The sequence below is a fragment of the Maniola hyperantus genome, chromosome 12 (assembly GCF_902806685.2).
Source record: "Maniola hyperantus chromosome 12, iAphHyp1.2, whole genome shotgun sequence".
In the NCBI taxonomy this organism is placed as follows: domain Eukaryota; kingdom Metazoa; phylum Arthropoda; class Insecta; order Lepidoptera; family Nymphalidae; genus Maniola; species Maniola hyperantus.
In genome coordinates, this window is record NC_048547.1 from 13,548,883 (window position 1) to 13,569,994 (window position 21,112).

Consider the following 21,112-nt stretch of genomic DNA (forward strand, 5'->3'; position numbering starts at 1 on the left):
AGAACGTCATCCACGTTGCCCCCAATGGTTCCATCATCAAGATACCATATGTTAAATTTAGATGTTAAATTTGAGATATGGTTATGGATCCCTAAGCTGAACAGGGCCGGACCTAAAGGATCCCCCTGCTGAACGCCTACAGAAGACTTAATATCGCTATCTCCAAAGAATAATTTAGAAGCAGAGCTGTAACATTGCCAAACATATGGGTAAATTTCAGGAAGTTGCGTTGAGACTTCTGTCAGCAAAGTTGCCCTGTCCAAAGAATTAAAAGCATTCTTTACATCTACTTTCAGCAGTACCTCAACCTCGCCATTCGTTAAGAAAGTACGAGCCGAATGAACTGCTGCTTCACAACCTCCTTTACTGCCGAATCCAACTTGAATAGGTTGGAATTTATCCTTTAGGGTAGAGACTATGTGACTACACGCTAATTTTGACGCCAAACGGCGAAAAGTACAGCCAACAGCGATGGGACGGATGCCACCATCTTTCTTATTGAAAGCACAAAGCCTCGCGCCATAAAGGAATGGTAGAAAGGATGAATTTACCTCGCCAGATAACATGAAATTACATAGTCTGGTAATGTCGCTCAGTAGCGCCTTGCCGGCGTCCCCAGCAGTAACTCCCACAAGATCCTTAAGATGTTGTGGCGTTATGCCGTCCATGCCACCAGCAGAGCCACTAGAAAACGACATTATCGCAGCGTAAGTTTCTTCATCCTTTATCTGTAAATAAGAAGTGTTAGAAGGTGGATCTGGCAGCACAGAATCGGTATTTGGTAAGGGATGCTTGTCACGTAAGGCTTCCAGCGTTATATCATTGAATGGAGCCAGTGTATCACTAGAAAACAAAATGCGGGCGGCGTTTTTAAGATCCCCATCCATAACCTTGTTTTCCACAATTTTCTTCAAATTGTAATTTTGTGTTCGAAATGAGCAGTCAGGGATTGGAAAAACGCGATCAGCCAAACTATTTTTTTTTAATTTTGTACATAGCGACCCGATTTCTGACTTATTAACATAGAAATGTCTATATGCAAAAAAAAAGAGGTTTTGCCAATCTAAAAGTGAATTTGATAGCACATTTTGGATTGTATGTGATAAGGATCTAGCTAACGATATCCTAGCTCCTCGCGGAATGCGTTTTATTAATGGAATATTTTGACTGTATTTGGATAATAAAATTTCAAATGGTACCTGGTTATCGCTTCCTGATTGGGTTTGATCGCACATCAAATTTGGGCAAGTAAGAGGCCGTGTAGGCGGTCCGTGACAACGTGCGATGTGAATATTAAGGCCTTTGCGACCCTTAAACTGCCTGCCATCGCTACAGTGGGGGCATTCTAGGTATTCACCTTGAGAAGCACTGGGGTTCATACTTCGAAACACGTAAAAATAAAAACACTAAAACACTACACAATAGCGTCTATAAGCGCGCGGAGCCCCGACAGCGGCAACCAGGAGGCCTGCAGAGCAGGCGCTGCCCGTTGAGGCCCCTGAAACAAAAAGTGCTGTTAGTATCGCATATCAGGCGTGAAAATAATACCACGGGGTATTTCGCGAATAAGTGCCAATTTGATGCCAATATTATTCCAGAATAACCGAGCCAAATATTTAATAAATAAAAATTTTGAAACGAGCAAATTTTTCTCATTGACATCTCACTGACAATTTTCAAAGTTCTTCAGACCTTTCATATGATACCCCACTTGATATAGTCACTTCGAAAGTTGAAAATACTAATTATTAGTTCATGACCACAATTTAATTATTTTTTGTGTGATCTAACCCAAAATTCAGGGTTTTCAGACTACCTGCCAAATTTCATGATTCTAGGTCAACGGGAAGTACCCTGTAGGTTTCTTGACAGACAGACAGACAGACAGACAACAAAGTGATCCTATAAGGGTTCCGTTTTTCCTTTTGAGGTACGGAACCCTAAAAAGCTTGGATTTGACTCGCTATCCAGCAATGCGCGGGGCTGCAATGGCGTGTATAGTATGGTATAATAACATTGTAAATTGAAAAATTAAAATTAAAAAAAAATGATTCCGACGAATTGAGAACCTCCTCCTTTTTTTGAAGTCGGTTAAAAAGAGCAATCGCCGAGTTTCTTGCTGGTTCTTCTCGGTAGGAACGGCATTCCGAACCAGTGGAAAAAACATATTCTATTCTATTCTATTCTGTTAATAAATCCATAGATACTAATTGACGACCTCCCTGGCGCAGTGGTAAGCGCTGTGGTCTTATTAGTGGGAGGCCCCGAGTTCGAATCCTGGCTGATTCTCTATTTAGCCAAGTGTACCAAATGGAAAATAATTTATTTGACTCTACATTTGAGCATTTTTTTAAGACAAGTTAGCCCTTGACTGCAATCTCAGCTGGTGGTAAGTGATGATCTTACACTAAGATGGAAGTGGGTTAACCTAGAAACAGTATGGCAGTTTTCATTAAGCCCATACGGCTTTGGTTTCTACACGGCGTTGTACCGGAACGCTAAATCGCTTGGTGGCACGGCTTTGCCGGTAGGATGGTTACTAGCCACGGCCGAAGCCTCCCACCAGACCAGACCATACATTTAGAAATTATAAAATTCCAAATTGTGCCTCAGACCCGGCGAATCACTTAAACATTAACTTAAATATTTTAAATAATAATTAAGTTATTACAATTTTCTTTAACCGTGTCCATGTCAATCATTCAGTTACTTATTATAAAATCGTGTTCAAGCATTGAATATACTTGGATTTCTTACATCCGTAGCAATGGAACATTGCCCAAGAACAAGTAGAACTGTCCTCCGAGTATCTCGAAGACATTTCCTAATAACCATTGCATTCGTTATGTTTATGACCATTAATTGCGTGGAACAATACTGTGATACTAATCGTTATTAGGGTTCCGTACTTGCAGCCTCCGCTGTCCATTCGTCCGTCTGTTTGTCAGCAGGCTGTATCTCGTGAACCAGGGACAACCCTCCACCTCCCATGGCCCCACCAACCTTTCGGTTATATGGGCCGAATCTTATGGTATCTAGTGAACCGTACCTAATAGGTAGAGAGTTGAAATTTTCACAGAATTTGTATTTCTATTTCCTCTACAACAACAAATTATCTAATCTTCTTCTTTTTTTTCTCTTCTAAATATATAAAAGGATTGACTGACTGACTGATCTATCAACGCACAACTCAAACTACTGGACGGATCGGGCTGTTTGGCATGCAGATAGCTATTACGACGTAAGCACCCGCTAAAAAAGGATTTTTTGAAAATTCAACCCCTAAGGGGTTTGAAATAGGGGTTTGAAATTTGTGTAGTCCACGCGGGCAAAGTCGCGAGCATAAGCTAGTAAAAATTTAAAAATGACTGCTATGAAAATTAAAACAAATTAAAAAGTGTTATTTCTTGTACGATGGTACGGAATCCTTCGTGTGCGAGTCCGACACGCACTGGACTGTTTTTTTAACCTATTGCCTAATGTTTTTATTGTTTCCGATTTAAACTAAACGCTTTCTTTGGCCTTGCATAGCTTTGTCGACCTTTCTAGCTCAGTGTGTGGCCTTTAAAGTTACTATAAGTATTATGACCAGTCCCGACTTCGCACGGGTGGAAATTCTGAAAATCTTTCCATAGTGGGAGTTTACGTTATAAGATACAATAAGATATGCGTCGTTTAAATCAGCGATTCGAGTTGAACGTTGATATGTACTTATTGTCAGTCAGTTTATTCTTTTATACACCCGCGACTTCGTCCGCGTGGATTTACGTTTTTCAAAATCCCGCGGGAACTCTTTGATTTTCCGGGATAAAAAGTAGCCTATGTGTATCCAGGGTATAATCTATCTCCATTCCAAATTTCATTCAAATCTGTTCAGCCGTTTTTGGGTGATTGAATAACAAACACACACATCCACACTTTCACATTTATAATAATATTATTAGGATATTAGGATTAGGAAAATCATCATCATCAACAACACATCGCCGGCTCACGACTGAGCTCCACTGAGCACTACGGATCTCTCAAAATGAGAATGGTTTGGCTATAAACTCAATGGAGAGTTCTCAGGCTCTCTTCCTCACGATGCTTTCCTTCACCGTTCACCTTCACGGTTCACCGTAAATCCCGCTACCATCTTAGGCTGAAATCTATAGAGCGCACTTTGACTTTGCTCAGCCTTAAGACACTGCTAAAACGAGACAGCTTATATAGCAGACATAAATCTGTCTCTTTTTAACAGAGCAAAGTCAAAGTACGCTCTATAGATCTCAGCCGGGCTGCATCATCACTTACCATCAGGTGAGATCGCAATCAAGGGCTAACTTGCATCGAAATAAAAATAATATCTATATTTAGATAGAAGAAAATTCAGTATCCTTTGTAACATATTGAAAGAAAAGACTGCATAACTGCGCATCAATTATGCGCAAATGTGCTTTGCGCTTTAAGTACTTATTGATTAGTAGAAGAAATAATTACGTGAACATCTTAGGTGACAATCATTTATAATGTTACCAATTCGAATATAATGTAACGAGTAGTGAGGTCTAACGTAATTATTAAATCGTAATTATTTTATCGATACAAAAATAAATGATATACCTTTCTTACGTTGTGATATATCGATAAACAGATATCATACAATGCAGTGCATTTGTAAACTAAATGATGTATTTTTATAAATTACATTTTGTGTTACCGATCTTAAATTAATTATTAAATTTACTTTATTTAAGTATCTGTTATTTCTTACAGTTTCATCCAATCTGTTATTTTAAAGTTTAGTTATAGAAACTCGTGAATACAGAAGCATATGTATATTTTTCAAAAATCAATTTTCAGAGTAGGCATCCCTTAAACATGATTAGCGTGAGTCGAAAAAAAATATCTTTTTTATTCGAATAAACTTTTTACAAGTACTTTCGAATAGTCGGATGCATCTACCACTGGTTCGGAATACCGAGAAGAACCAGCAAGAAACTCGGCGGTTGCTCAAAAAAGTTGGTTTACCCCCTCCAGTGACACCTCCTTAAATATTTATTTAAAAATCATAATAAGGTTTTTAGATACTTTTTGGAAAAAACTGGCAAAATTCTTAGCAACGAGCACGGCTGTGGAACTCCAGAACATATTCGTGTTCTAAGCGGACTTGACCAGTTTTTGTTTTGATTGCAAATCACAACTTTTTGCATTTTCGATTGGATTTCATTTTGATCCACGCATTACGAACTTAAGTATATTGTTTTAAAGATCGACAAAAATAGAGAACTCTCCATTAACTGTAAGGTTTACGTTATACGTAAAATAAAAACATCGATACAATTTTCACATAACTACAGTCTTCTAGACAGAAATTTACGGCAATTATCCGACTTGTAAAACGTTAAACAATGCGCTTAGGTAACCCAATTACGTGTTTTGTTATGCATTATAAATCTAATCTCAGTTTGTGTATCACAGCCCGTTGTTTATATGGACTTCGTTTTAATTGAAATTAAATAATATTTGTTTAGTCTATCTTGGACGTTATGGAGCGAGCTATGTTGGGTATCACTGTCAGGGATAAAATACGGATTGAGAAAATTCGCAGAAGAACAAAGCAACCGCCATATCTCAAAGGATTAGCAAGCTGAAGTAGCGGTGGACGCGAACATGCGGCCGCACTCAAAGTCGCTTAATCGTTACTTAAGTTTAACGAGACAGAGCTATGTCTCTCACATAAATCTGTCTCGTTTTAACTCAATCTTAAGTATAATAATGAGAATGTCCTTCCAAAGAAATTTTGGCCACGGCGGTTAATTTCTGCAGATATAGCCATCTGCGCGGGAAATATTATAGTGCGTGCTGATTCTGATGGCAACTAAATTTTTGGGCCTTTTTTAAAAGTGCCGGCCAACAAAAAAAATGGTACGTCTTGTTAGAACTTGCCATTTGGAGCAATGGTTAATGTGGCACCAAAGTTGTAGGATTGCTTTAAGCCAAGTTACATAAGTTTGATGATTCCTCATTTTCATACATTTTATTGATTTTTAAAAGTGCTGGGAAACAAAATAACTCCACTGAAAGTCCGGTCTATTTCTGCTTAACACTTTTCCTTGTAACTGTAGCAGTCGATTCTCCCGCGGTTGCAGTATCGATAGACTTCCCTAGTTTTTGTCGATAAAATTTAATACATTGGTGCATCGTCGCTTCCCTCGATTAACGATAATTTCCCACGCTACCTTCCTCATTAGGTGGTAACTGGTAACAGTAACCTAATTAGTACGTAGCATGAGTTATGTCGGTTACTCTAGTTCTCCTACGGATCTCCTCATTTCTGATTTGATCACGTAGAGAAACCCTAAGCATAGCTCTCCATCGCTCGCTGAGTGACTCTAAGTACTTAATTTGTTATTATTTTTCATTTATTATTTAATAAAATAACTTATAATGCACTTGCGTTAAGTACAGTGCAGCCAGCCATGGTCGGCTTAGCTCACAGTGACGTAACTCTCGCGATTAGCTATTAAATGGCCTGGATTCTGATATTTGCATAATATAGTGGACTAGTTTAAATTATACTTAACATAAGGAAGAATAAAACGTAATTGATAGTACTTACTTCTAGCCTTGGATTCGATAGAAAGTAAAAGTGTAGAAAAGTATCATTATCATATTATTAGGATTACTTTTGAAATGTACCTAAGCATAAACTTAATCACTGCTTAGATGCACAGCGACGAAAAACGCAAAATGCCCCAAAAAATTTTTTGGGAAAAATTTTCAAACGTGGTTTTGCTATAGTGAAAGAAGAGTGAAAGATTACTTACCCATAATACGAAACAAAATCTAAATATATAAAAGGAAAAGATGACTGACTGACTGACTGATCTATCAACACACAGCTGAAATTTGGCATGCAGATAGCTATTATGACGTAGGCATCTGCTAAGAAAGGATTTTTGAAAATTCAACCCCTAAATGGGTGAAATAGGGATTTGAAATTTGTGTAGTCCACGTGGACGAAGTCGTGAGCATAAGCTAGTGAAATGATAAGTTTGGTCCAGAGCTAGCTTACATCTAGGTTGTAATCTGAACGCTGACAAAAACGAAGACAGGTAGGACTGATGGTTACTGATGTGATAGCACAAAATCAAAAACACGTACAAAATAATCCTATATTTTGTAAAAGTTCACGATACATTGCAAATAAAACATCTGACTGACGATAGAGATCAACGAACGTTGCGTAAGTAGGCCATACGGACGAATGCCACGTCGTAGGCGGGGCATTGACCCAAGTTTTGCACGCTATACATTGCGGATTTGAAAAATACTAAATCACTAAAACTACAAAATGAGGCAAATGGTTATTGGTATTGGATTGTGTTTAGGTAGTTTAACAATAATGCTATGTTTTTGCTAGCGTTTTGGTTACACTCTGTATTATATTCTGAGAACGGACATAAGCTACCCTTTGTCCCGGAAAATCAAATAGTTTCCACGGGATTTTTAAAAAACCTAATGATATCTACGCGGACGACCGACGAAGTCCCAGGCATCATTTATTTGGTATATAGATAGCTTGAATCGTGGAGATGGACATAATATTATGCTACTTTTTATCCCGGAAAATCTACTAGTTAAAAAATAACCTATATCTATACCTATATCCATGCGGACTAGGGTTCATGATTTCTCGAGCTTATCAATTTCTCGGGTCTCGAGAATTCTCGAGGCTAATTTCTCGGGTCTTCTCGGGTTGTCGAGAAATTTACATTTACGTACGGATTTGCATATTCTTCGGTTCCAATAATGCGATTAATCAACAAATTCAGTGGTTTCCTCTCAAATAAAAGTACCAAAATAATTATAAGACTTTTATTGACAGTCTTCAACATAATTAGCTTCTTTTTCTTAAAGAAAACTAAAAAAATAAGCTATTCTGACATTTGTGACTTATACATATATACAATTACAGCACAAGCACAGCATTAAAAAGAAAAAAAACAACTTAAAACTTCTAGCTTCTTTCTTTTAAACAAAACAAACAATAAACAAAAATTTCAACATGAAAACGTTAACCTTATCTTAACTTATAATTAAATTACAATCACAGCACCATTTTTGGCATGTTAATTAGAAAAAAAAATCAAATGAAATTTTTGCATTTAAAACAAACGGCAAACGCAAATCGTTTTATTTTATAATTTCATAGACTCAAATATGATTTCTCGAGTTCTCGAGTTTTCTCGAGCTTGATTTCCCGGGAACAAAGCCCAACGATTTCCCGGGAATTCTCGGCTCGAGAATTCCCGGGAATGAACCCTAATGCGGACTAACTCGTGGGCATCATCTAGTTAGTAATAATAATTATATCAAATTAACCTAGCATGCATAAAACTAGTTTTATATATTATTTGAACGCATTTAATAAGTTAATCATACAAATATTTAGGACGCTCGATAGGTAATTCGATTTGATTGATTTTCCATATGTATGTTAATATTTCCGGTTATTATACGGTTACTGAGTTGTTTATGATTAATTGTTATTTAGTGTTTTTACAATGTTTTACGCTTTACCTACTTTGTAATTGATGGTTTAATTATATAGAACGCTATATTAACCGGAGGCCGGGGATTCGATCCCGGGCATGCACTTCTAACTTTTCGGAGTTATATGGGTTAACAATTAAATATCTAGTAGGTACTTTAACGGTGAAGGAAAACACTGTGAGGAAACCTGCACGCCTGAGAGTTTTCCGTAATGTTCTCAAAGGTGTGTGAAGTCGCCAATCCCATGGCGGACAATGGCCTAAACACTTTTCCTGAGCTCAGTAGTGGGCTGGTGATCATGATGATGATGATGATTACGAAATAATGACTGTCAACGTTTTTAGCAACTAGAATGACTACCTGACCCTATTTTATGCTTTCTCTGACATATAGGTACTTACAGTACGCAGCAGAAAATAATGTACATCGACGTTTAGAAGGAGATAGCGGATTTGTAGTCTGTCGTTAAGACCGACAAAACGTCACATAGGTTTGAGTGACCGAGACAACGCTCTACAACTCCGAAATCTCATTCTAAAGGCCGATGTATATTATTTTCTGACTTTCGCGTACTATAAACAGTTTGATTGTTATGCACTTGATCGCTATCATGTATCCATCGATATAAATGAAAAGATATGGTCAAGCGAACAAAATTTTTCACAGTTTTGGAACCAAATAAATCAGCGCCACCTCTTAAATAGGACTAATGAACGACCCGTTTGAAATCCAGACGTCACTGAGGTTGCATTGGTGCTAAAGCACCATTAAGTCGGTGCCATTTTGTTTGTTCAATAGCCCTGTCTATACGAAGTAATATACATATAAGTCAATGCATGTATCATAGTTTTAATTATAAATGTTCAAAATATTCAGGCCGTTCCATGGTCTAGTTTGCTTAATAACAGACAATTTTTGAGTTATCTGGTGCTATTAAACAAAATATATAGTAAGTATTATTATAATGAATTTAGCAATTACCAACTTGGTTTTTAGGGTTCCGTACCTCAAATTTAAAAAAAAGGTTCCTAATTAATTTTTAATTTTTATTTCAGGTAAGAAAGAACTGCTGAATTACGGACGGCGGCGTGTAGGTAAGTATGTTTTGAAACTAATCAGTACCCTTATTATAAATGCGAAAGTGTGTTTGTTTGTTGGTTTGTTGGTTTGTCCTTCAATCACGTCGCAACGGTGCAACGGATTGACGTGATTTTTTGCATGGGTATTGATAAAGACCTGGAGAGTGAAATAGGCAACTTTTTATCCCGGAAAATTAAAGAGTTCCCCCGGGATTTTTAACCTTTAAAAAACCTTATTCCATGCGGACGAAGTCGGGGGCATCAGCTAGTGTTCACATAATTATCGTTTCTGTGGTTGTTTTAGTAAGATGTGTGTTTCTAGTAAGTGACCTTACTAGAAGTGGAAAGCCGTACTTTTAGGACTAAGATATTTTTGATCTTTTTTCAGGTACCTACCTATGTTTTTGTTGTGTTTTTTTTGTATGTTTTTCTTGTATTTTGAACGGTGTAGGTATGGATTATGGTCCCGAATACTTATTTATTTATTTACTACAGATTACAGAAACCTTTTCAGCATGTCTGGAAACATTTAAATTGGTCGGAAGGGCATGCCGACAAAAATATTTTGTGATAACGATTTTTGTCATTTTTGATATTTTTTATATCGAATTTGTTTTTTAGCTTCGTAGACATTGAAAATATAGAATAGACAATAGATCACGAACAAAATGGCATCGCATAAATGGCCAGGTTTTTTAAAAATTTAGTCAAAAAACTTTATTTGAAATAAGGTCAAACTATTGTTTTTTCTTTTATTTTTCGGGCCGCTTTTGCCACTTATCACAAATATTTCGTGTATGTGCATGGCGTATAATATAAATAACATCATGCTGAGTTGAGACTTTTCGGCTTGTGCCACACATGCCATAGGTATAGTCTGCGACAAGTTGAGATGGCAACCTGGGTATGCGGCGGGGGGGACGCCCCGCACACTTGCACGTCACCCGCGCTCGCCTGCACCGGGTTAGCGCGGGTTCTGTGCGGGTGTGCGGGGCGTTCCCACCTCGATTGCGATTTCAACCTGTCGTTATTCTGGCGCTGCTTCTGCTTGATGCCTAAAACGCACGCACGAAACGTTTTGCGTCATCATTCCTCATACGTATGGCTAAGGTTTGGAATACTCTTCCGCGATATGTGTTTCCTACCAATTACAACCCGGGTATCTTTAAAACAAGAGTGAATAGGCATCTTCTAGGTAAACGCGTCCCATCTTAGGCCACATCATCACTTCCCATCAGGTGTGATTGTGGTCAAGCGTACACCTATAATGAATAAAAAAAAAAAAAACAAAACTGCTATGTATTGATACAACTTACGAGTATGTGCTGCTAAAACCGTAGAGCGGCAAACAGGTGAATTAATACATAACGATAGAGGCTTTCACTTTCTGTGCAGCTGTCTCGAACGGACACTAGTCAGTACCACGTGTATGTAGATACCACGTATGAATCATAGATGGCACTTGTTTTTTTTAGTTAAGGCTAAGCCCACACTGGATGTTACCGTTAGAAGCTTTCCGCCCACAATTCCAGTTTTCCATACTAAGTGTAAATTAAGGCGGGCGGGCGGGCTGGGCGATTATACAGTTGAACTACCGCGGAAAAAGTTTGAATTAAATAATCAGGTTGAACTAGTGGGAACGAGCGGAATTTTTGACATAGGTACTTGTATTATAGTAATAGGGTCTTGGACTATAGTAATAAAAAAGGAGGATGCGAATACTCTAAAATTTAGTTGTCCTCAGAATCAGTACCAATGTCAAACTATGGTCAAGGTTATATTAGCGGAATTTCCGTGTAATTTGAACTTATGTTGATTACTTAATATTTTAATTAATTAGCGATTGTCAATTGTTATAGATAAGATCCAAGGGTCTTATTATAAGATTAACAATTTAAGTGCCGTGGGTAAAAAAGCTTGACGCTATTTCCAGTTTGAGGAACTGCTTAGGTGTAATTTTTTTTGTTAAAGAAACATTTTACTATTGCTATATTAAGTACTAGTTTTTAATCGCCATTTAGCGTGGCAATGCTGCCAGCTTCATGAGCACCTTTAGCCCAGGGACAACCAGTTAGGGCGTCCTTTTTGACGACTTTATTTTTTATTCAGATACAAGGTAGCCCTTGACTGCAATCTCACATGGTGGTAAGTGATGATGCAGTCTAAGATGGAAGCGTGCTAACCTGGAAGGGTAATGGCAGTTTTTTATTAAACCCACACCCATAGATCTGCTCTATGCCCACACCCCTTTGGTTTCTACACGACATCGTACCTTAACGCTAAAACGCTTGGCGGCACGGCTTTGTCAGTAGGGTGGTAACTAGCCACGGCCGAAGCCTCCCACTAACAAGTTTTTACGGAGAAAAAATAATTATTTTGCCATTTTTGAATGGATCGAATTATCCACTGAATTATTTACTCAATAGCTCAACGGTTAGATGAGCGAACTTAAAAAACGAAAGGTTACCGGTTCAAACCCCACCCGTTGCACTATTGTCGTATCTACTCCTACATTTGAAAAAGTGCGAGCACCTTGTAAAATTCGTCTGACTTTTATTGACCCACTTATGCATATAAACATGATTTCATCAAGAAGCCGTTCAGTGACCGTTGCAACGAAAACGAGAGTGCACTGACGAGGAAAGTGAAGCGTTCACTGGGCTCCCCTAACGAGGTCAATGCCAGTGGAGATATAGTAACGAAAGTGAGTTTACTATAAGCGTCGTTACCCTGGCAGCGTTCTTCTCAACTTCGTTTGCGTGGATCTTGTTTTTAGGGTTCCGTAGCCAAATGGCAAAAAACGGAACCCTTATAGATTCGTCATGTCTATCTGTCTGTCCGTCCGTATGTCAGCCACTTTTTTCCGAAACTATAAGAGCTATACTGTTGAAACTTGGTAAGTAGATGTATTCTGTGAACCGCATTAAGATTTTCACACAAAAATAGAAGAAAAACACTAAATTTTGGGGGTCTCCCCATACTTAGAACTGAAACTCAAAAAAAAAATTTCATCAATCCCATACGTGTACGGAGTATCTACTATATATGGATAGGTCTTCAAAAATGATATTGAGGTTTCTAATATAATTTTTTCTAAACTGAATAGTTTAAGCGAGAGACACTTCCAAAGTGCTAAAATGTGTGCCCCCCTTTTCTCTTATTTTAGAAGTTACAGGGGGGGGGCCCTGTAACTTCTAAAATAAGAGAATAATAAAACTAAGACGTAGAGATGTCCAGGTCATGCAAAACATCACACCGATACTCCGTTGCAACGTGATTGAAGGACAAACTAATAAACCAACGGGCCGATGTACATTACTTTCTGTCGCGTACTGTAGCTGTCTCTTGCTAACAGTAGTAAACAATGATAAATAACAGTTTAAATTTTTAACTATTTCACAAGCTATTTCGACACCAACTCAATTCTTTTTATAAGCAATAATTTACTATTATTTATGGTATATTGTATTTCCATATGAACTGCGCCAGCAAAATATTAGTGGGCGTTTAATTATAAATTTGACATTTTGCGAGTCGTAGTAAATATTGCAAAACGGATCATGTGAAGTAACTGTTTTCTATTATAATTTATGGTTCAAAAAACCGGTCAAGTGCGAGTCAGATTCGCGCACTGAGGGTTCCGTTAACTATACAATACAATGGTATTTTTTCGACATTTTACATACTTTAATACTTGAGACGATGGGCAGAGAAGTCATTAAAAAGTTACAATTTTGCATATTATAATACCCCTATTATGATATTATGCAAAATTTTAATTTTTTGACTCGACCCCCCCCTTAAACATCTCACGTAATTTATTGTAATATACTCTATCCACAGACAACTAGCTCAGTAGTTTGTGACTCTATCCGATAAAAAAAGTTCTGCTGAGTTTCGTGCATGCTCAGTTGAGCTTCTCTTCCGAGCCGGTGATAGACTTGAAATCACTTGAAATATCATAAAAACCATTTTAAGGAAGTGCTTGTATGAAATACATATGTTTGAATTTGAAAAATGTCCAGGTTAATCGCTTTTTCAATGCAGAAATATAAGAGTTTTGTGGATTTTGAGGCTCTGTGCGTTTACCTTTACAAATACTTTAAAATATTTGCTTTTGTCCAGATTATAGTAGGCATAAAACTGTCGAAAATGCCAATAAAATATGCCTACTAATAAATCATTTAAAGTTTTATCGGTGTTTTACTATCAAAGGTCATTACTACGCTACCGCTGGAATTCACTAAGGTATTCGCAATGCATAGAGATTTGAGTAAGACTATGGAGTAGCGAACTTCAGTCAAACGCAGACCAAAACCAAATAAGCTTCTCTTCTTACATAAAAATATTAATAGTTTCCATACCAATATAACTAATCTGTATTATAAAAAATTCAAAGTTCTGACTGACTGATTTATATATCAACGCACAGTCTAATCCGCACTGGTCCAAGAGACATGAAATTTGGAGGATGTGTTCTTTGTAAATAGTACGTATCCAATAAGAAAGGATTTTTCGAAATTTCACCCCTAAGTGGGTTAAATGGGAGTTTGAAATTTATCTGTCCACGAGGACACAGTCACGAATGTAAGTTACGAGTGGTATTATTATAATTGCAAAAGTGTGTCTTTCTGTCTGTTACCTTTTCTTGACCCATCCGCCATAATTGATTTTGTTGAAATTTTGTAGGTAGGTATATATATACTATATCCCGGAAAATCAAAGAACTTCCTCGGCATTTTTATTTATGCAGAAAAGTCACGGACATTATCTACCTATTATAACACAGAAAAGCTGAAATACAAAACTGTTGAAATGAAATGAAAAATATCAAAATGAATGAAAGCTGTTGAAACTTCACTATAATTTACCGTTTCGATCGAAATCACGATTTGAATATTTTAGCACAGTTTAAGGCCATTTTGCTTAAAAATGGGTTCAATTTTGTATTCACTGATCGAAATCCTGAACCTCAGAATCAATTTCAGTACAGTTTTAGATAGTTTTACCTAGATATGAGTTCAGATTTGTATTCAGTGGGCCAAAAATGTCCGAATTTAGCTCTCAGTAATATATTCAGACAAGAATTTTGCAAGCAAAATTTTAAAGAGTATATGATTTTTTTTTACCGATGAAATGCAGAAAAAGATCATACAAACCTTGTTTAAGCTTGAAAATGTGAAAGATTTTTAGTCTTGTAACTTTTTGTGTCAAAAAAGCACGACTCGTGTCCTTTGCACATCAGTCAGTTTTTTAAGGTTATTTTGTGGGACATTGCTGCTCTAGAGTTACAGCTCTACGTCATCTCGTCAATAAATTAATGTAAACTATCTTCTAATGATTGTTTCTTTTGCATAAAAGTTGGTTTTAAGTAAACGATAGCTTTAATATATGCGCAAATTAATTTTGCAACATAGCCTTTTATTTATGAATGTAATATTTATTGTATTAATTTGTTGCAAAATTTCATCTTGTCTTGTATTATTTATTTTGTTAATTTTTATAAATAAAATATTATGTTTATAAATTAGCAGACTTATAAAGTTGATCATAGCTCTTTTTTAATCCAGTGTAAACATAGACTTATATTATATGACTAGCTGACCCGGCGAACTTCGTTCCGCCTAACAGTCGATTGATTTTTTTTTTTTTTTTTAAATATCAATTCACTATCAGAAATTCTCAAATCCCCACGATTTAGGAGTTTACCTTGCAGCATCAGGATTGAGGAGTTGGAATCCGAAGTTTAATTATGTAGCCTATGCTTGGTACCTAAAATAATTTTGCACCATCCGCAGTTCCTGAATCATTATAGTTTAGGAGTGCTGTACCCTACATCGTCAGGGTTGAGGAGCTGGGACTTGAAGTCTGATAATAAAGTCGTTGCTTGGTACCTACAATGTGAATTCACTATGAACACTTCCTGAATCTTGATAACTTAGGCGGGCAGTAACCCTGCAGCATCAGGATTAAGGAGTTGGATCCAGAATTTTTTATGGAACCACCACGAAAACTTCTTCTGCTAATTTAAAAAAGAAATTTGCAAATCGGTCCAGAAACCTCGAAAAAATCGATGTAGAAAAAAGAACCACCTCCTTTTTGACAGTCGGTTAAAAACCGATGACCTTGAACTATTTACGGAACAATCTTTAAAATATCCCCTTTCTAACAAAAAAGAATGAATGAAATCGGACTACGCGTTAAAGAATTACAACTCAGTATACATTTTAACTTTCATCCCCTCTCCTAAGGGAACTATGTTGAATTTCGGGATAAAAAGTATCCTATGTTCTTCCTCATAGTATGACCTCAAATCGTACCAAGTTTCATTGGAATCCATTCAGTAGTTTCAGCGTGATGCGCGGCCGTGATACAGACAGACAGACAGACAGACAGACAGACAGACAGACAGACCGACAGACAGACAGACAGACAAAAATGAAAAAAATTAGTTTTGGGTTCAGTATCGATTATAGAGTGCCCTCACAAAAAAAGTTTCAAAAAATCTTCAATGTACAGAATTTGACCGGTTACAGTTTTATTATAAGTATATTGATGATTTTTCTATAACTACTTTCTCGGATATCTGCCTCATGAATCGGTGCTAGTCTCGAAATGTCATAAGAAATGTCATACGTCTTATAGTCCGTACAAAATGACTCCTCACGCGCCATTTTAACTCTAAGGGTCAACTGTCATCTCAAAAGTAGGTAGGTACGGTTTACCTTTAAATAAGGACTAAAATCGTACTTTTGACATGAGACTTGAGACTAAAAGTTTAAATGGCGTTAAATTTTACGCGTTATACATAGAACAAATAATTTGAAATTATTATGCCACTCTATGATGCCACCACTTTACTCATAGTTGAGACTCTGACAGAAATATTGTCGCTTCGATTTTATTTTTTTAAAACCAGAACAAAAAATCCGGTCAAGTGCGAGTCAGGCTCGCGCACCGAGGGTTCCGTACCCATACTCGGGTATTTTTTCGACATTTTGCACGATAAATCAAAAACTTAAAATAAACAAAAATCTGAAAAACAAAAAAGTCATTTCATATGATACCCCACTAATTGATATACCCTTGTTATCTTACTTTGAAAATTGAAAACACTAATTATTAATTCATGACCACAATTGAATTTTTTTGTGTGATGTAACCACAAATTCACAGTTTTCAGATTTTTCCCCATATGTCTGCTATAAGACTACCTACCTGCCAAATTTCATGATTCTAGGACAGACAGACAGACAATAAAGTGATACTTATGTGTGAATCGCCTGAACTACAAGTAATCACATAATCGCAGGTGAGCTAATAATATTTTCCGGATTTTCACGGACACTTTTTGACGTTCGTAAGCTCATGCTGTAATGTTATTCATCAACCAGCTAAACAAAAAATTTAGGGACATTTTAGTACTATATATATGTAAGTATGTAGGTATGAATTATCAGTAGGTACCGTGTCTGTCGATTGATCAATCATCCGTCACAGTTCAGTAATAGACTGTGACTCCTCACATGACCAAACCGGGTTCCTAAGTAATTAAAACATATTTGACGCTACAGGCTTTTTAGTGCGCCGCCGGCGCGCCGCGGCGACAAGTTGTTGATGATCATGATTTATGGTGTACTAGCCATGACTTCGTTATGGATTTAGATTCTTAAAATCCCGTGGGAAGACTTCTATTTTCCTAAAGTGGAAATAGTAGCCTATATAATTATTACTCTACCGGTTTTGAACTATATCCATGCAAAATCACGTTCCGTTGCAGCGTGATTGAAGAAAAAACTAACATACACATACTTAGGCACTTTAATCTAAATATATAAAACGAAAAACTGACTGACTGACTGACTAACCTATCAACGCACAGCTTAAACTACTGGACGGATCGGGCAGAAATTTGGCATGCAGATAGCTATTATGACGTGGACATCCATTAAGAAAGGATTTTTGATAATTCAGCCCGTAAGGGGGTAAAATAGGGGTTTGAAATTCGTGTAGTTCACGCGGACGAAGTCGCGGGAATAAGCTAGTTATAATAATTATATTAAGGGAGTGTTAGGTGTTATTTTAGCAAGACAGGTTTATTTTACAGCGTAATGCCTACCAGATGACTTAGGATTTATTACTTTCCTTGCAATCAGTTATCTAGACTACAACTACATCATTTGTATTGATTTGCAATGATGTAAGTTATTGTCACCTACCGTGGTAAATACGGTACGTGAGCAAGGCAAAGTTATAGGTGACGTCCAGTGGCGTACAGAATACAGATCATAGAGGCATAAATGCACTGCTTACCCAAGTTGTTTAGCTCAATGCATATTTTTCATTATGACCTGCCAGTAAACAGGTTCCTACTTAACTAATGCATACCCTGGCTTCAAACCCTGTGCACGCCACTGGTGACGTCGAAGTTAGGTAATTTCAAGTCATCATCATCATTAACCGATAGACGTCCACTGCTGGACATAGGTCTGTTGTAGGGACTTCCACACGTCACGGTCTTGCACCGCCTGAATCCAGCGGCTCCCGATCATCGATCGATGATGAGCAGCATCGACTCGTTTGATGTCGTTTGTTTACCCAGTTGGAGTTCTTCCAACGACTTTCCGGTGCGAGGTTGCCCCCAACTATCAGTTTTCCGAACTATGTGCCCTGCCCATTGCCACTTCAGCTTCGCAACCCGTTGAGCTATGTCGGTTACTCTAGTTCTTTTTTTCTTCTTTTTTTTTTTAAATTATATTAACCATGTTAAATGACTAATATTCCCCTTTCCTCTCCAACTAAGCGTCAAGCTCGTGCTAGGAGTAGGTACGACAATAGTGCAACGGGCGGGGTTTGAACCGTCGACCTTTCGGTTTTCAGTCCACTCCTTTACCGGTTGAGCTATTGAGGCTTTTCACGGATCTCCTTATTTCTGATTGATTACTATAAAAATAATGCCTATAAAGTTATAAACTGTTCGCCTTAGTTTTTGAACTTGATTTGTTCTTTCACTAAACGAATTTCACTTTAGCTGGTTGAACCAACTATACATTACCTACACCGATTGATCATGGCATAAATCGATTTCAATCTACCTATTGTTCCTTCTACAGTTTCCTTGTATTAGGTATAAGTCCCGCAAATTGCTATTGCGCTTGAACCATGTCTCATAAACATCGAAATGAAGTCGTTTTGAAGCCGAAATAAAATATACCATCAGCTCGAAATTTCAGTCTAGTGCTGACGTCACTAAAATGGCGGCCACGCGCATTAGCAATTTACTTATATTGCTATAACTCGCGGCATGTCCGAGACATACAGTACATAACTTCCGAAGAAATATTACCTAATATATGGCAGTCTAAAACAAATAGCGATTTATCCCTTATATCTTACACTTTAAGGGTTATATTAAAGGTGTCTAATATTGCAGTACTTGTGGTTCAGCATGCATGTCATGTCACACGTTTTACATGACACGTACATACCAACAAAGAAACCGGCGGATTACTAAAATATTGCAACATTATACATACAACGGAAACGTTACTTATATGACATATTTTAATATGTACCAAATTAAAAAAAAGAATAGAATAGAATAGAATGTTTATCCGAGGTATCATTATAAACATGGTGATATGGACAATATTGTCCAGTACCCGTAGTACAAGATTTTACGTCTCACCAAACCAAACCAAATTCGAGAATCGAAATACTTCCGCGTTACAGTAAACTGGATCTTAAATGCCTTGTTTTAAAGCTCAAGTTTGTCTACACTTCTACAGCCAGCGCTCCAAGCGGAAACATTGCGAAATTAAAATCAGTGGCATTGAATATTTGACTTCAACTCAAGGCTGTTTAGGTCCATTTTACTGTAACGCGGAAGTATTTCGACTCTCGAATTTGGTTTGGTTTGGTGAGACGTAAAATCTTGTACTACGGGTACTGTACAGCAGTGCAACACCTCGAATAGGTAGGCCACTCAGCTTGTGTAGAGACTGCTTGTGTCGTCGGGCCCCTCAGACTCAAACCTCTATGGCGAATATCTGAGGTACCAGACGCCCCAATAGGAGCTCGCACTAGATTTGTCTTTTTAGGTAGATATTATATAAACGTAGCTCAGCGGGTTGTGAACTTGAAGTGGCAATGGGCAGGTCATACAGTTCGTCAAAGCGACAGACAGCGACAGATGATGATGATGAATTAAAGTCCTAGTAAGATATCAATAGGATACTAAATATTAAGGAATCAATAGATAAGCATATAAAAGCAAAATCAATGCATAAAAGTAAACGATGCCCTGAGAACAGTTTTACTACGAGACTTCAAGTTACAAGTTATGAAATTTACAATCAAGAAGGTATACGTATAATTAAATCTTTCGCTGTGTTGGGTAAATGGGTATTTTGTACTCCTACCAGTAGACTAAAGGTAGGCTATAGTCAATAAATTATATGTTATGCAAATCTAAGTCGAGGACGATATCGAAACATATAATGATTCGATACTTCTATATAATTTTAGTGCAGTTAGTCGTAAAACATTTGAATACTTTATATTAATTACGTCAATTAATTTTTTTAAATCGAAATTGACAGTTGGTGTCTGTCTGTTTTTTACCTTTTCAGTATTAGGTAAATCATGGGTAAATCATTGAATATTTGATGTTTTTCACAAAAATATCTAGACAAACATTTTGCTTTTTTCTATTGCTGGAAAATGTCACAAAATAAAATAGATTTATATAGTACCCGGCAGGAAATACTGTACATAGACCTTCATCGCACTTTGGAAAGAGATAGCGGTTTCGTAGAGCGTGGTCTCTGTCACTCATACCTATATGACGTTTTGTCGGTCTCAACGACAGAGACAATGCTTTACAAATCCGCTATCTCCATAGAAAGGTCGATGTTCAATACTTCTTGCCGGCTACTGGCTTGATGCTACTTGAACATGATTCCCACAACTTCGTCAGCGTATATTTAGGTTTTTTAAAAATCCCGTGGCAAATCGAATTTTCCTCTCTATCCATGAAAAAAACCACATCCATCCGATGCTGCGTGGTTGAAGGACAAATCAACAAACGAACAGGCTGTCGCAATTTTTACTATTGTAGGATGAATAAATCGTAATAAAATATAGATAAAAGTCAAATACTATCAATTCAATTCCAATTCTATTCATGAACGAGTTTTAAATGATAATAATGTGAATGAAGGCATTGGCGTCGCTCTATTACATACTAGTGGCAATAAACTTACCGCCGTACTTAGAGTCGCTAATCGTTACTTAATATTGAGTTAAAACGAGACAGATTTATGTGAGAGATATAGCTCTGTCTCGTCTCTACATAGTATAAAATAAAGTCGCTTCCCGCTGTCTGTATGTATGAACGCGTAGAATTTTAAACTACGCAATGGATTTAATGCGGTTTTCACCAATAGATAGAGTGATTCAAGAGAAAGGTTTATAGGTATAATTTAATATTG

At 37.1% G+C, this 21,112-nt stretch overlaps 1 protein-coding gene across 1 annotated transcript in view; it reads left to right on the top strand.

Moving 5' to 3' along the window:
• Positions 1-21,112, top strand: part of Ance-3 (angiotensin-converting enzyme Ance-3) — a 181,790-nt gene that overhangs the window by 52,130 nt on the left and 108,548 nt on the right. The gene's annotated exons all lie outside the window — the stretch shown is intronic.